Source organism: Martes martes, assembly GCF_963455335.1.
Source record: "Martes martes genome assembly, chromosome: 7".
In the NCBI taxonomy this organism is placed as follows: domain Eukaryota; kingdom Metazoa; phylum Chordata; class Mammalia; order Carnivora; family Mustelidae; genus Martes; species Martes martes.
In genome coordinates this window covers 64,898,821-64,916,388 of record NC_137894.1, presented here as the reverse complement: position 1 = coordinate 64,916,388, position 17,568 = coordinate 64,898,821, and the positions used below count along the sequence as shown (strand labels likewise).

At 36.6% G+C, this 17,568-nt stretch overlaps 1 pseudogene across 1 annotated transcript; it reads right to left on the bottom strand.

The window, feature by feature from the left end:
* Positions 1 to 13,442: 13,442 nt before the first annotated feature.
* Positions 13,443 to 17,352, bottom strand: LOC308346669 (nuclear ubiquitous casein and cyclin-dependent kinase substrate 1-like; annotated as a pseudogene). The gene is made up of 2 exons: positions 17,233 to 17,352; positions 13,443 to 14,050 (listed from the first exon to the last, which is right to left on the bottom strand). The product of its transcript is annotated as a nuclear ubiquitous casein and cyclin-dependent kinase substrate 1-like (transcript).
* Between the last annotated feature and the right edge of the window lie 216 nt (positions 17,353 to 17,568).

Below are 17,568 nucleotides of genomic sequence, written 5' to 3'. Positions count from 1 at the left end.
TCCCAAGTTTGTGGACTATCTTTTTATTTTCTATATGATATTTTTTCTAAACCACAGATTTCAATTTAATGAAGTATAGTATTTTTTTATTTTATGGTGCAAGATTTTGGTATGCTATCTGAAATACCTTGGTTTGTCTTCTATATTTCCTTCTAAAAGTCTTATTTTTTTCATTTTTACAAACATATGTAAATAATACAGTGAAGTCAGTTTTAGCATATGTTTTAAGGTAAAGATAGAAGTTCATTTATTTTATATATTGATACCCACTTTTTTCCAGTACCTTTTGTTGACACTAATATACTTTTTCCATTGAATGACCTTAGAACAATTTTTTTGGACTTCAGTTGATGTACGTGTGGTCCATTTTTAGACCACTGTCTCTTATTACTGCTGTCTATTATAAGCCTTTAAATCAGGTAGTATAAGTCCTCCAAAGTTTTTGTATTTCAAAATATTTTGGCTATTCTAGATCCTTTGCATTTCCATAAAAATTCAAAATCAGTTTGTTGCTCTTTATGTTTACAAAGTTGGTTATGGGGAAGCCTGGGTGGCTCAGTTGGTTAAGCTGCTGCCTTCGGCTCAGGCCATGATCCTGGGGTCCTGGGATCGAGTCCCGCATCGGGCTCCTTGCTTGGCAGGGAGCCTGCTTCCTCCTCTCTCTCTGCCTGCCTCTCTGCCTGCTTGTGTGTACTCTCTCTCTCTGACAAATAAATAAAATCTTTAAAAAAAAAAAAAAAGTTGGTTATGATTTTGATTGGGGCTGCTTTGAATCTAGAGATTACTTTGGGAGAAAACTGGCATCTTAAAAATATTTATTCTTTTGATTCACGAACATGGTATCACTTCATTTATTTAGGTCTTCTTTAATTTCTCTCAACAGTGTTTTTTGTTCAGTGTATGTGTCATGTACAACATGTATCCCTAAGTATTTCAGGGGTATTTTTTGATGTTATTATTAGCGGCAATTTTTAGATCAATTTACATTTTTTCAATTACATAGAAGTACAGATGACTTTTTTGTACATCTAGACTTTATAGTCTAGAATCTTACCAAAACCACTTAAGCATTCTAGTAGCTTCTTTGTAGATCTCTTAGGATTTTCTAAATAAATGAACATGCTGTTAATCATGCTGTTAATAATCAACAACCTAAGACAGTTTTACTTCTGTTCTCATCTTAAATCCTTTAATTTATTTTTTTCTTGCCTGCTGCAATGACCAGGATCACTATTATTTTGGGGCTTTCTGTATTTGCAGTGCAAGTCTCTCCAACATTCTGCCCCACAAATTCTAGCCAGTGTTTCCTCCCCCAACCCAATTTCTGTCTCCTCAAATCTGTAAGAGTGCCAGGCTCTATTTGGTTTCCTGTCACTGACCCAGAAACTATCACCAGTCAGTAAACTAGTGCATTTATAGAGCTTATCTCGCTTGTTTGCTCTGTCTTAAGGATCACAGTGATGCTCTGCCTGTTGTCTAGTGTCTGAAAACTTATTGTTTCATATATTTTGCTTCGTTTTTCTAAGTTTTTTTTTAAGGTAGTAGGGAATATCCAGTCTTTGTTACTCCTAATGTCCTGAAGCAAAATTTCCTTTGTATTTCTTTGAGATGCTTTAATTTCAAACAGCATATGCCTGGGTCTTTCTATTTTATTCATTATGGCAATCTCCGTCTTTTAATAAGACGCTTTGGTGTACTTACATTTAGAGTGAAGACTTACATGGTTGAGTCTCAGTCTACTCTCTAGCTATTCATTCTTTATTTGGTTTCTGTGTTTCTCTCTTCTATTATACCTATTTCCTGTCTGCTTTTCAAGTATTTGTGGTATTCCATTCCGTCTCTTCTACTGTCATTAGCTCTACCTTTGATACTTGGTATTTTGCTTTTACTGTACAGTTATTATTAGTATTAAAATGTGTTTCCTTAATTTATCACTGTCTAACTAGAATTATTATAGCACCACGCATGTAAAATAAGAATTTTACATTATAATTCAGTTTTACTGTGTTTTGTGCTATTCTTGCCCATATCTTAATTCTACATATGTTATGAAGTCCATACTCTGATTTCTTGCTGTAGTCAATTGACTTAAAATTGTTTAAGAACACAAAAATTGTCTGTTTTTAAATTAACATATAATGTATTAATTGTTTCAAGGGTACAGGTCTGTGACTCTTCAGTCTCACACAACACCCAGTGCTCACTACAACACATACCCTCCCCAATGTCCATCACTCAGCCAACCCATCCCTTCCATCCCTTCCCCTTCAGCAACCCTCTGTTTGTTTCCTGAGATTAAGAGTCTCTTATGGTTTGTCTCCCTCTCTGGTTTCATCTTGTTTCATATTTTCCTCGCTTCCCCTATGATCCTCTGTCTTGTTTCTTAAATTATGCCTATATGTGAGATCATACAATAATTGTCTTTCTCTGATTGACTTATTTTGCTTAGCATAATACCCTCTAATTCCATCCACATTGTTGCAAATAGTAAGAATTCTTTTTTTTTTTTTTTGATGGCTGTGTACTCATGCAGTGATCATTTTCAGTGATATTCTTTTTTCTTCCTATAGACCCTTAATTTCATTAACTTGCAACTTCCTTCAGTTGAAAAAACTTTTTGGGGGGGGGGGCATTACTTATTGGATTGATCTGATAATAAATTTCCTCAGCTTTCACTTACCTAAAAAAAAAAAAATCCTTTTTTGCTTTCATTTTTGAAAGATATTTTTGCTAGATATTGAATTCTGAGTCGATAGATTTTTTTTTGTAAATTCTGCATTTTAAAGAAATGACCCTCTTACCTTCCAATCTCCATTATTCCTAAGGATAAGTCAGTTGCTATTTTTATTATTGTTCCTCTTATTGTAATACACCTATTTTCCTCTATTTCTGTTTAAAATTTTGCTCTTCTTCAGTTTTCAGCATCATTGACTTGATGCACATACACGTGTTTTCCTTTGAATTTATTCTGCTAAAGTTTTGCTGAATCTTCCAGATCTTTGAATTGATGTCTTTCATTAATTTAGGAATATATTTACACAATATTCTTTTTAACTATCTTTTCAGCCTCTTCCTCTGTCTTCTTTCCTTCTGAAACTATGATTACATTGTGTATTAGGATAATTTTGTTTTAGAGATTACCAGAACTATGTATTCTATTAATCTCCTCCAATGATTTTCTTTTTAATTTCAGTTATTTTGTTTTTTATTTCTATGATTTCCATTTGCATCTTAATTTAAGTTGTCATTATTCCACCATTTACATATATTTTCCTGAAAATGCCGTGTCAGATGTATCCTAATACTTTAGAGTCCTTGCTAATTTCAACATCTATGTTGTCTATGGTTCCATTTCTGTTGATAGATTTTTCTCTTAACTATTAACCAAATTTTCTGTCTCTTCACCTATTCAGTGATTTTTAAAATGGTATCCTGCACATCAAGGATGCTATTTGGTAGAGACTCTGGATTATGCTGGGGGGTTTTGTCTGTGTAATTTATTGTTTGTTAACTAATCAGATAAATAACCAGCAGAGAACCTCAACTTTCTGGAATCTTCATTTCAATCTTTGTTAGGATATGTCATTTTTAAATTTTGCCCTTAAGATATAGGAAAGTCTTTAAAGACCACCAGAATAAACTCTTGATAATAAGAAGGTTAAATGTATGGCCTGAAGAAATTTTACAGAGAGTTCCTTTTCTGTGGTTATTTTTAAGAGATTTTTTTAAATTTAATTTAATTTTTTTTTCTGTGATCCATAATTCATCATTTAGGGCAAATCCCTTAGTCTTTAGAAATAATACTGACTTCTAAGTCATGAAAATCCAAGTTATTTACCAAGACCTTATAACTTGACAGAGCTTGAACTTCACACTCTGTCTTCTTTCATTGTGCAGCTGCTGAAATCTCAGATCAGGTATTTCCATTTGTTTACCTTGGTATAACTGGAGTCTTTTCTGGTGCATGAAGAGTTCAGGTATGATCCAAAGATTTAGGGAGAATTTATGTGCTAATTTTAGGACCCTCGTCTATTTGTGACTACTTTCAATTCTCTTCTTTTTTGACTCATCCTACCTACAAGTCTTATTCATCACATCTCAAACCTGTTCTCCCTGCTCTCTGTTTCTCTACTCAGAGTGTAATCTCTTTCTACTGCTGCATTATCTTGTCTTGTCATGGTTAGGCTTCTTTCTGAACGCTAATTTTTTTTATCTGTTTCTAAATGAATCTTCAGTCTATTGTGGGGTTTGCAGATGACGCTACTGGTTTCAGATATTTATTTCCCCATTTTCATATAAATTGAAATATGTAGTGTTTGTTGTCTTCTATTATACTGTAATCAAGAGTAATGGGAGGTTTTTTAGTCTCTCTATTGATTAGTATATGTTACTGGAGGACGTATGGAGAGATTAAAAAGTGTGCAGTTGTGTTTTTTACACTATATAAACATAGAATTATATTAGAAAATACCTGAATGTCCAGAAGCAAATAGAAAAACAGAAACCATTATCTTCCCAACATAAATGTCCAGGGGATAGGGAAAAGATTTCTGATTGAAGGTAGCATTGCAAAAATTAAAAGCTAGTTCCTATCTAGAAGTTACATCCAGTCAATTTAATAACCCAATTACAGAGGGATAACATGTTCATTATTGAGGTAGGCACTTTAAGAAATAAGAAGAAATGCAGTAACTGTATTTTTTTGCCCATACTTTTCCAACAAAGAGCACTTTCACACCACTGGGTCCAACTCTGGCAAGGTCTCAGAATCTAGACAACAGAAGAAAGCACAGAACTTAAAGGGTTCTATTTTTCAGGACCTTTTTCACCACTCGCTTTTTTTGAGAAAATTCAATATGGCTTGCCTCTCTGCCCACACCCAGATGAGGTGCTTGCTCCAGATACGGAAGCTGCCAGGGTGGCTCTGTTCTCACCATCTGAGAGCTTGGAAACAGAAAAAGATATGGGAAGGGCTTTAGGACACAAAGAGTTGACTTTATGAAGTGCTTACTTGTGGAACAAATGAGGGCATGAATTTATGTTCAAAAACTGTCCCAAAATGAACAGATTCAGAAGCTATGTGGATGAACTCTTGATAATAGCACAACTAGAGCAGGCTGTGACAGCCTGGAGACCCCAACTAAATTGAAACTACATCATTTCCAATTAGGGAATCAGTATCCTAGTAAACCATCCTATCTGAGAGGGTTAAATATATTGCCCAAGTGTTTACTCTTCTTTCTGTGGGCTAATGCATGTGCTAGAAAATATTTATGAATACAGAAAAATTAACATAAAAAAGAAGCATAAGGAGTGCCTGGGTGGCTCAGTGGGTTAAAGCCTCTGCCTTTGGCTCAGGTCATGATCCCAGGGCCTTGGGATTGAGCCCCAATCGGGCTCTCTGCTCAGTGGGGAGCCTGCTTCCTCCTGTCTCTCTGCCTGCTTCTCTGCCTACTTGTGATCTCTGTCAAATAAATAAATAAATAATCTAACAAAAGAAAAAAAAGAAGCATAAAACATAGCTCCTACTTAAAGAAAACAAATTAGTTTGGGAGATAAGACAGTCATACAAAGGCAAATACTAATATAAGTTACTAATACAAAAGTTTAAGAAGCAGTATGAATAAGGGTCAAATAAAAGTAGAACTGACAGAAGTTACACATTCAGAGAAGATTTTCTGAATTGACTCAAGTGGAGATTTTCTATCATTGTGGCTCTAGTCAGGCATCTATTCACCAGTTCTGGGGCTATTCAGAAGTATAGATTAAGTACAATTTTTAATGAGCTGTCCAAGTATTTCAGTCTAAAAGACCTGATAACCAATTAGTCATGATCAAAAATCTCTATGGTGAGATCATTCTTATCATCAAGGTAGAAACCCAGTAAGTATACCAATTTCATCATCTCTTAACAGAATCTCTTAGCAAAGAGAACAACCACTATGTTTCTTACCAAAGATTTTCTTGCCCCTTTCACCAAATATTTTTCAACATCTTGGTGAAAACAGTATCATCTGGGTCTTCTACAGAGAAAAAGTGAGGGGGTAAGGATTAGGTTGTGGTCACAACTCATAAATCTATTTCAGCATTCCTATCTTTGGAATGTATTTAACTTTTGGGGGGAAATAATTATAATTACTTACCCAATTCCAGACAGATAACTAGAATTCCCTTCTCCTTTATAAACAGGAATTCTATTTTATTTCTGCTGATGGTAATCTGCAATGGAAAAAAAAGAAAGACGACTCTTTTTAGCCTCATTACAACTTAAGGTGACCAATGAAATATCAGCAGTAGTCATTGGGTAGGCTTATTAAGAAAACTCTTTAAGGATAACTGACTTATCCAGTCAGTAGTTTACTCTGTGATTATTGATTACCAGAGTTCAGGGGTCAGTCAAGAATTTGGAAAGAATTTATATGCTGGCAGTCTGAGCTCATCTGGGACCTCTTACTATTCAGTGTGAGGAGTCCAAAGGGAATGTATTAAGACATCCAGGCAGAAGCTGCAAGACTTATGATTTAGCCTCAGAATTGCTGAAGGTAACTTGTGTTGTATTCCATTGGTTAATATGTCCATAAAGCCAGTGCCAGCCAGTTCAAGGCAAGGAGGGAGAAGACTTCATGCCTTACTTAGAGGAGTAGCAAAGAACTTTTAGCCATCTTTATTTCAGGTGTTCTTTTTTTCACCTTTTTCCCAGAAATCCTAAAGGGGTAAAAATGATCTGCATACTATAGATGGATATGAGAATTAATTTAGAAACAGACAAAACAAGTCAAATTTTAGCCAAGCATAAAAGGAGTCTCATTACAAAAAGAAACACAAAGCAAGAATTTAAACTCCCATCAGACATTATTGTGCAGGCTTTGTGGACTAGGAGGGGAGGTACAAACTGTTAAGTACCTAACAGACCTTAAAACTCATGTTCTTTAATGACCCCAAAATTGGGCAAGTCATATCCAAACTAAGAATAATGACCTACATCAGACATCTCTCAAATCTCTGAACAGGAACTCTTGAGTTTACTATAGTATGGTCGTCAGGGACCATGGTGCCTCCATACACACAGCATGGAGCCACCTGGTGCTGAGACACCCAGGTCCTGGTGACCAAACACAGGACTTTACTGTTTTCCTACCAAAGTTCACACAGACATTCCAGCACAGAGCCCACTTTGGAATTTTGGGGTTTTCCTGCTAAGGGAACTCTGATTAAATAGATCTCTCACCACTTGATAGTATCTCAGGTTTTTTGTTATTATTGCTGTTTTTGTGAGGAAGGGGGTGTTTGTTTGTTTTGGAGAATGGCATAATAAAAATTGGAAAGAGGAAACTAGAATAGGAAACATTCCTTTTATTATTTTTTTTCTGCCTTTCTTCATTCCTGCTAAATGCAGTGTACACTTAAGAAAAATAAAATGTTGGTCCACTACCTGATAAACTTATTTTCCTGAGTGGTTCTGAAAATGACCCATATGCCATCTCTTGAGCCCCATTATGACAGACTGCAAACTTTTATGAGACTGTAGTTAGCAGAAGAATCTGAGGCCGTAGAATATTAATTCACAAATAAGCACAACAAGATGCCCAGGAATCAAAATAATTGATTTTTGCTCTACTAACTTCACTCTCCTGACAATAGTGTTTGATCAAATATGTGAAACATGATTCATTTAATCACCTTAATATAAGGGATTTGAGCTTACGTTTCTTCATTAGATTTAAAAAATTATTCTCTGTAACAATAGATTTTTATTCTGCCTAAGGAATCAACTACTAATTAGTCTTTTTTCCTCACAATATATAAATATCTTAATTTTTAAAAAAATCAATATTCAAAATATTTCAAAAACTAATTACATTGAGCTTCTTTTATAATGTTTTTAATAAAAATATTTTCATTTCAATTCCATTATTCCTTCAAGGCATTGGCTTTAATTGATCTAATTTTAATAGTTTCTCACATGATATATGTCACTGGTTTATATTAACATTCTGTCATCAACTAAATAAATAGCTTCCTTCTTGGTATAGTTAGTTTCTCTATAGTTAAAATCACATTCATAAGTGCACTTTTTCAAAGTTTAGAATTAGGGTTTTTTTAACACTCAAATGTAAGAAAAGCAAATAGAAATACATGGCAAATTTATCAACAGTTCAGAATTCTACCAAAAAATTAATTACAAGAGAATTTATTATTTCCTAGACTTGATTATTTGTCCTCCAGTTGATCTAGATGAAAATTCTGGATGATGTCTACTTACAACTAGTTTTCATTACTTTCATTATTCAAAGGATATTCAAAAGGTTGTAGATTGTCATTAGGAAGAAGTCCTTGCGGGGCACCTGGGTGGCTCAGTGTGGTTAAAGCCTCTGCCTTCGGCTCAGGTCGTGATCTCAGGGTCCTGGGATCGAGCCCCACATGGGGCTCTCTGCTCAGTGGGGAGCCTGCTTCCTCCTCTCTCTCTCTCTCTGCCTGCCTCTCTGCCTACCTGTGATCTCTGTCAAATAAATAAATAAATAAATAAATAATCTTAAAAAAAAAAAAAAGGAAGAAGTCCTTGCTCCCTTAATACCCCCATGAACTCTGCCAATGAAGATGATAAAATACCAGAACAATGACATACAGAAGAGTTAAAAATGATATTTTAGACTCTGAGACGTCACTTAAAACTTCTCTAAAAAAGTAGACTAAGAGCTCTAATAGAATTTTCCCTTCATTAATAAGCCAGTATATACCCCTTCTTCCTATGTCTAGATAGAATAAGCATAATCCTTATTTATATATAAAAAGTATCTTACTAAATTATAAGGAATCTGTCCAACAAGACGATTTATGGGTGCACTGTTAGTTACAGACTTCACTTTGGTCTCACTTGGACAAATATGGCTGGTTATTTTCAACTTCTTTGCTTATATGCTAGGTAGACAATTCATTCTATTACTCAACACAGGATATGGGGGGAGCTTATTACTGAGAAAATTATCTATAAATTTTGTGATGTGACAGCAAACAATACAGAGTCCATGTCCTCAGAGTTTATACATACCATTTCTTTTTTTTTTTTTTCCTTTTTTTAAAGGGAGAGAGATCACAAGTAAACAGAGAGGCGGGCAGAGAGAGGAGGGGAAGCAGGCTCCCCGCTGAGCAGAGAGCCCGATGCGGGGCTCAATCCCAGGACCCCGGGATCATGACCTGAGCCGAAGGCAGAGGCTTAACCCACTGAGCCACCCAGGGGCCCCTGTACATACCATTTCTTAAAGAGAAGAAAATACACTCCAAAAGCACCTGATACTCTAAACTTTTCATGTTCAGATTCCACTGATCTTGAATCGAGGTCATCTCCTATTAACTACTGTTGGCTATTTTTTTCTTTAAAGGTTAGTTAGGTCTCTCAACCTCAACTACTTCATTTTTCCCATATTTGAACAGACTAAACCTTTCATCATACACACTCCACTTACCTATTTTTTTGTTCATACTTTCTGCTTCCAAGCTAATTTTAAGGTCAAACTGTATCTTCAAGGTAGATATCAGCTTAAAGTGTTTTTTTTTTCTTTACCTTTCTAGTTTAAATTAGGTGGACCTCCTATATTTTTAATGTCCTAGCACTCAAAACATTTTTACATCATCTGTTTGCAATGCTTATATCCCAAACAAAACTATAAGCTTCCTGAAACAAACATGTTTTTGTATGACAAAAAGAATATAATGACAACACACATATAATATGAAAGATAGGGTCTTTTCTATACACCATCTGAAATCATGAATCTTGTAATTGGCCAATGAAATAAGTGAAGGGCTGATAGCCCAAAACGGGAAGTTCAGAAGGGCACTGTTTGTAAGTAGTTCATCTATAGATTGTATGTATATGGACTTGAATGAATAACAACCTCATACTCTTCCTTATCCCTGCAAAAACAAACAAACAAACAAACAAACAGCAAAAATCTCATTTCCTGAAAAACAGCTTCTAAATTATTAGTTCCATATGACAGGGCTAAAAAATGGCATAGGGACAAAAATAATATAAGAGTTTGAATATATCTAACAACTAAACTGACTAGTCATAACGCCACCTCCCCACAAATACATTAATGTCATTGATTCATCATACTCAGCAAGGTGTTTTCAGAAAAAAATATTAATTACTGCTTATAATGATAGATACAGCAGTGGTTGCCACTCTGCAAGGTGTGGCTGTGTTGCCTTGTGTCTAGGATTCTCCCTGATTTGGCCACAGGGACTTCAGACGATAGAAGACAGTTTCTATGTAAAAATTATAGTCTTTTCAAAAGTACTAAAGACAAAAAAAAAAAAAAAAAAAAAGATACTGACCCAAAGAGAGTTTTTCAAAATTTATAAATTTGTTTCTCCCAGGGGATTTTGTTAATTTTCCCATCAGGTAATGGCAGCTATATCCTATAAAATAAAACAGAAATTACTTCTGTCGGTATTATAATAAACCAGTTAATATTGAGTACTTTTATGGGGTAAGAACTGAAAAACAAGTTCTCCTTGAAAACATTGGATGAAATATTAATTTACATCATTGAAAAAATAATTTATAGTTTATAGTGTAGAAATCTATATTTATCAAGTTTTCTTAGTTACAATTGAATATTCCATAATCATGACTGGCTACATAATTTGTGGAGCTAAGTGCAAGAGGAAAGTGTTGGGCCCCTTCCTCAAAATTATTAAAACTTTCAAGGCAGTGACAGCAGACCATGAAATCAAGCAAAGGATACTGTGTGACTGTACAGATTGTATGTATTGGCTATAGTTTAGAGTTTTATGTCAAATACCTTACCATATACATAAAATTACAAATAAAAATCCTTCATCTTCCAGAAGAACAGGCACAGCTATCAACATTTGCACACCAAGACACTGTAGCACAGAAAAGCATGATCTAGCTAAAGCTTCCCAAGCAGTCAGCAGGAGTACTCGGGCAATAACTTATGTGTTCTAACTCCAGTCTTGCTCTCTGTTTACTTTATCAGATTTCATCTCCAAATCGAAGTCCAATTTCAACAAATGGCAAAGACATTTATGACCAATATACACTGCTTCCCCTCAAAACATCACCTCTGGAGTCAGTTCTAGGAATTTAATTGTATGAGACAAACAACAACTGTTACTTTTGTGAATTACTTTTTTGCCCCATTCAGAGTCCAAAACATTGCAGGATTGGGGAAATGAGAAAACTCATAAAGCAGCAACTCTTTTCTATCCAGTGCTGCTGAGAGATGCAATTAATAAAAATGGAGAGACTCAACAGCCTAGCAGCACCCAAAGTAATAACTCCTTTTATGAATATGAGGCATAGGTCCCAGGGTATCTTGAGGCAGGTTTCTGCTCTATTGATCACATTGTCAGACAACACATTTCATATCACTGAACACGTCCTATTTCAGGAGACGTGGGAAAGGGACACCAGAGGAAACATAAATGTCAGAAGAAATAGGAATGCCTGTGAACCTCAGCACATGTTTCTTGGATTAATAAAGGTGATCTGGCTTGGGAAGCCAGTCCCAGGAGTGATAAGAAATTAAAAAAGCATCTATAGCTGGTAAAATACTTGAACATATGCTAAATATAGACAACACAGCATGAAAGTCCAAGCTGTTACAAGTATTCATTTCCTGGGAACTACCAGGAAGCTATCAATTTCTCATTCTTGCTTTCATGCCTTTGGCAGGTTCTTATGTACCAGATCATATACATAGCCACACTGATTCCTGTGGTATAAGTCATTCTGTTCATTGTATGCAGCTATAAATTCAATGCAGTTGTCAAGTTATTCTGTGCCCTGCCTCCACAAATTTTTCCCCATTATCAGCAAGTTAAAAGTCAAGAGATTTCGGGGCGCCTGGGTGGCTCAGTGGGTTAGGGCCACTGCCTTCGGCTCGGGTCATGATCCCAGCGTCCTGGGATCGAGCCCCGCGTCGGGCTCTCTGCTCAGTGGGGAGCCTGCTTCCTCCCTTCTCTCTCTGCCTGCCTCTCTGCCTACTTGTGATCTGTCTGTCAAATAAATAAATAAAATCTTTAAAAAAAAAAAAGTCAAGAGATTTCATCAGGTATTTATTAAAAAGGGAAGAATCCTTGGCATGACAACCAAATTCTTTTCAGTAATTGTCTTTTTAAACCGGTGAACAGAAAGTTCCCTGATTCCTGCACTCTCTTTTTAAGGCCCCTAACCTAGCTCTCTCTCCTTTCTCAATCCCTAGGTGGACCCTCCATTCTTTTAACTGAAAAGCAGGAAGGGCATTTGCTGGGGCACAGACATTTCTAACCATGAAAGGCCATTCCAGGTGGAAACATTTGTCATTCAGAAATCCTTTGAGTTTGACTAAGTCCCTTTTAGAGAATCAGAAAATGTATTGAACACCTACTAGCTGCTTGATGTACATTATTTCTAGATGTTCATAAACATTACCCATGAAAATGCCATTCACACTGCACAAGCTAGGTGGAATGGAGATAAATTTTGAACATAAAGATGTGAAGCAAGAGATGTAGTTTTCAGCTATGAGGATTAAGGAAGACAACCTGGGACCGCTGGGTGGCTCTGTGGTTAAGCATCTGCCTTAGGCTCAGGTCATGATCCCAGGGTCCTGGTCCTGGGATTGAGCCCCGCATCAGATTCCCTGCTCCGGAAGCCTGCTTCTCCCTCTCCCACTCTTCTGCTTGCATTCCCTTTCTTGCTGTGTGTCTCTCTCTCTAATAAATAAATCAAATCTTTAAAAAAATTAAAAAAAAACTTTTTTAAAAAAGAAAGACAACCTAAACTGGCAGTTCTCAATTTCCTGAAATGGGTGAAACTGTGGGTGAAATTACAGGTTAAATCCCCCTTAATACATGGGGATTTAGAGAGTTAAACACTGTTTCAAAATTTTCTCTTTTTCCTTTTGAATTAAATTAGGTAAAACATGTGTCCCCTCTATAAGACGCAGTCTTTGATTACATTATTATAGAACAAGTATTAATCTATTGTGCAAATTTCTTTTCATATCTCCCTCTCACTGTTTTTTTGAGGTTCACATTGATACTTTATTTGCTTAAAACCTAAACATTGTCAGTTAAGAAGAAATTTACTCTGGTGTATAAATCCTGCCATTTAAATTCTAGGGTTCTTTTTTTCTTTTTCTTTTTCCTTAGCCTTGGTTAAATTTTATTCAAGAAACAATAAATATATATGTATTTAAAAACATGAGCCATGAGAGAATGAAATAGGAAATCAAGAGTGATTTAAGTTTTTGTGGGCGTTGCCTTTTTTTTTTTTTTTTTTAAGTTCCTAAAAGACTGTCGCAGGATAAAAGTATCACTGGCTCCAGGTGTCTTTGAGATAATAAGTGATGAAATTAAAAAGACAAACAAAAAAAATAAAACATACCTTGGATGCAGGGCAGGGAATGGTGTTACGTGACCTTGTTTTAGGGTATGGTTTTCATCTTGCAACAAGGCTTCTTTTCCGGAGGCCTGTCTGGCTCCTCCCCTTCTTCTTTGGGAGGAGTCTTTTCCTCCGACGTCTTTGAAGCTGTAAGCCAACCCTTCCCTTTGCTTTTCATGGGGTTTGGCCTCACTGTAGCCTTTAGCCTGGGTTTGGGCACTTTCTTTTCTTTTCTTTTCTTTCAGGTTTGGACTTCTTAACCATGTTTTTGCTTTTCTTCTTTTGAACTGCCAAAGTCACTATCATCATCATCTAACATTAGGAAATCTTCCGTCGCTGCCGGAATCTTTCTCTTATTCTTTACTGCCCACATATTCCATGAGCATCTCTCTCTGATTGGAAGCTGCTTTAGAAGTTGCCTGCTGTTGCTGGTACACATTTTTATGATCTTCTTTTTCATCTTTACTGGCCTCTGCTGAGTGAGAATCATCCTTCTCAGTCTTCACATCTTTTTCTTCGGAGTCGTCACTATCTTCCTGTGAATTCTTTCCAGATTACCTCTTATTTTTAGCTTCTCAGGAAGATCACCAGATTTTCTTAGCTGGAGGGCCCAGATCTCTTTTCATAATCTTCATAGGCATCATCAGATTCCTGATCTTACTATTTCTGACAGGTCAAGACCTGTGCACTATCAGAACAGGAATGGGTCAAACAGACAAAACTCAGGATTCCCCTACCCTGTGTGCTGGCCTCGCCCCAAAGTCTGCCAATGGGCAAAACCCCAAGCTACTGGCTTCTAAAACTCTGCTGCTTCTTGGTTCAGGGTCCCTTAATCAGACAAGCCCCCCCATTCCTCTGTCTCTTCAAAATGCCATATCTGTCTTTTTCTATTAGGCTGTATACCTGTTGAAGCAAAAACGTATGCTAATTGTTCTTCTGTCCCCAGAACCTACCATATTATATAGCAATAGAATATACCAGAATATACCATATTATATAGCAAATCAAATCAGAATATACCATATTATATAGCAAATCAAATCTATAACAACAATTTTAATGATGTATTACATTTTTGCATCATATTAGACATTGTGTTAAATGCCCGGTGTTCATAATGCTAGTTCATCTTCATAATAACCCAATGATTTCAATATTTGTTAGTATTTCCATTTTAGTAATGGGAAAATGAGGCTTATAATCACATACACTAAATTTAGGGTTTTGTTTCATAGACTAATCAAAAACCACAAGCCCCTGCCTAGTTAAAAGCCCAAGTTTAGCTTCCCTTCAATTTCAGCAAGCAGCCATCTGAGTACTGAGATGTAAATAAGAAAAGACTCAGGCTCCTGTGAGGGTCTCTAGGGTACAGTGCACACCAGCAGGTTACATCATGGACGCTTAGTTGGAGCGACAGCCTCTCTTGAATGTGGAACATGGCCACTCTGATAACTGACAGTCAGGAGTTCTTCATGCTATTGAAAAAGCAACTCACCCAGACCAGAAGTTCTTAACATACCAGTTTTATATAACATGTTTTCTCCTATGAATAGAAGAGGTATGGGTGTGTATTTGTATCTTTGTGTCTTGTTGCCTTTAGATTCTTCCTACATATAGAACCATATAGCTGGGCTTATTTTATTGTCATCCTGAAGTCTTTCGGTTTTAAACACTTCTCTTTGAATTTCTACTTCAGTAGAAAGGGACCAATTAACCAGTGGATGTATGGTTTATTTTGCTGTACATTCTTCTACAGTAACTAGTGTGTTATTTTCTCATTCTCTTTTTCATACGTCAACCGGAAGAGGAGGAAAATTCTGCCTTTACCACTCCTTTCTGTCTCTGCCTGTTGCTAACTACCTCCCCAAAAGGAGGAGATGCTGAAGTGACTGGTCGGAGCTATGTAGTGAACATAACGTAAAAGCCCCCTACCATAAGCAGTCTTCTGCTTCCAGTTCTTTCGCCCAAATGCAGCATTCTCTCTTCTGTGTCTGGAAGTCATGAGGTAGGCACACATTGGACACGGTCCACCGCCTCTTCCTGCTTTCCATTCTATCTCAGATGGGGGGAGGAAGGGTATGTGTGAAGCATACTTTTCATTCTTAATCCATATGACTTCTAGGATAAAAAGATTCAGAGTTGACTCCATAGACCTCAAAAATGGAAAGGTATAGGACAGTATACTTTGGCTTTCAGGCTAAAGTTTCCTGGAGAAAAAAAAAAAAAAAAAAGAAATCTAGAAAATCCCTACTTTTGTTTGTGTAATATGTTTGTTTGACAAGAAATAATTTTGGCCCTTTATTTTTCATCTATTTTTTTAATATTATCAACCTGAGAAAGGCAGAAAAATGAATGATGGGATTTCAGCCCCAAAACCCTACCTTTCATGTTTAATAACTATATTTCTTTCCTCTACTTTACAATACACCAGAGATAGGGCAAAGAGGTATCCTGAAAAGGCGGAGAGAATTTGAGGAGACAGAAGGAAATCCTCAATTCAACCTTTGGACCATGAGGTTTCCTGGAGCTCAGCCACCTACATTCCTTCCTGCCCAGGCTGAAAATGGCAGATATTAGTAGTTGTCCACCAGTATTCATAATCTCCTTCCAGAGTCTTAGCTGAGGATGTAGCCAGTTAACACAGGAGTCCATTTTCCAGGAGCCCTTGTGGCCAGATGACTAAGTTCTAAGCAGCAGTGGGTAAGTGTGCCACTTCTGGATCTTACTCATAAATGAGCAGGTCAGCTCTCTCCTTGGCCCTCTCTTCTTTCCTACTGACTGGCCCATACATATCTGATGGCAGATGCCAGGCATCCAGAAATGAAGGTATATCCTGAGGATGGAAGAGCTTCCCTAGTGGTTATGGACTTATTTTTAACCATTATATGAAAGAGAAGTAAGCTTCTGTAATTCTTAAGCCCTTGTGCCTTGGGTCTTTGGGTTACATTATTTTAGACCATATCCTAACTAATACATGGTAAGGGGCCCCTCAGAAACCTGGCTTACTCTCTTTCCCTGTATTTCCTTTCCCAAAAGTCCCTGATTACCCAGATCCTGAGTTCATAGTATAGTTTTCAAGATGTCTTTGGATGTGATACGTTTGAGAGCTAAAGTATAGTTGTTTTTCTCGATACAGAGAGATATGTATTCCTTCCTTTCTACTGGGTTCTTCTAAGCTGATGATGCCTTACTTTCATTTTTTTTTTTAATATTTTATTTATTTATTTGTTTGTTTGACAGACAGAGATCACAAGTAGGTGGAGAGGCAGGCAGAGACGGGGGAGAGGGGAGCAGGCTCCCTGCTGAGCCAAAAGCCAGATGCGGGCTCGATTCCAGGACCTTGGGATCATGACCTGAGCCAAAGGCAGAGGCTTTAACCCACTGTGCCACCCAGGCGCCCCTTCCTTTCATTTTAAAAATCAAAGATAGTCATATTATTTTTGGTCTTTGTCTTTTTTAACTCTTACCAAAAATAAATGAAAACTTTTGGATATTTATGAGTTCACTTTTACAAATATAAGTACAGAATGATGGATGGTGCCTGACACTCCTCCAGTAACAATTTCAACATGATTTTGTTTTTCCTTTGTAATGCCTGCCTTTACCAGCCTCTCCATAGTGAATGCATTTGCCCTTCTGCAACATTTTTCACTAAAAAGCATAGCGAACATCACTCCAGAGAGCTGCTCAAAGGAAACAATCCACAGTATAAATTTCCATACATGGCAGAATCTGTGGAAAATAAGATGATATAATTCAGAGAATCAGGGATTTCAGATTATATAGACCTGGGTTCAGATAGTTCGTTATCTATGAATATTGGTTAAGTTTACCTCTTTAGACCTAAGTTTCTCATCTATGAAAGAGAAGAGCAATAGTTGTCTTATGCAGATTAAATGAGATAATATATGGAATGTGTAGTTTGTAGAATGAATAGCACATTGCTGACGCATGGTAGCCACTAACTCACTGTTAATTCTTCCTGCAGTTAATGTTTTGATTCTTTTCTAAATTTATCTTCACAAGTAATTGACAGTCAGTGTATTTGGAAGCAGTGTCAGAAGCCAAGATGCTTGCCTGGTTTAGAGAGAGTGAATGTTTTGTCAAGCCATTGGGGCCTACTCCAAATTCACAAAAACAACACAAAATGCTTACTGAACTGTAGAATG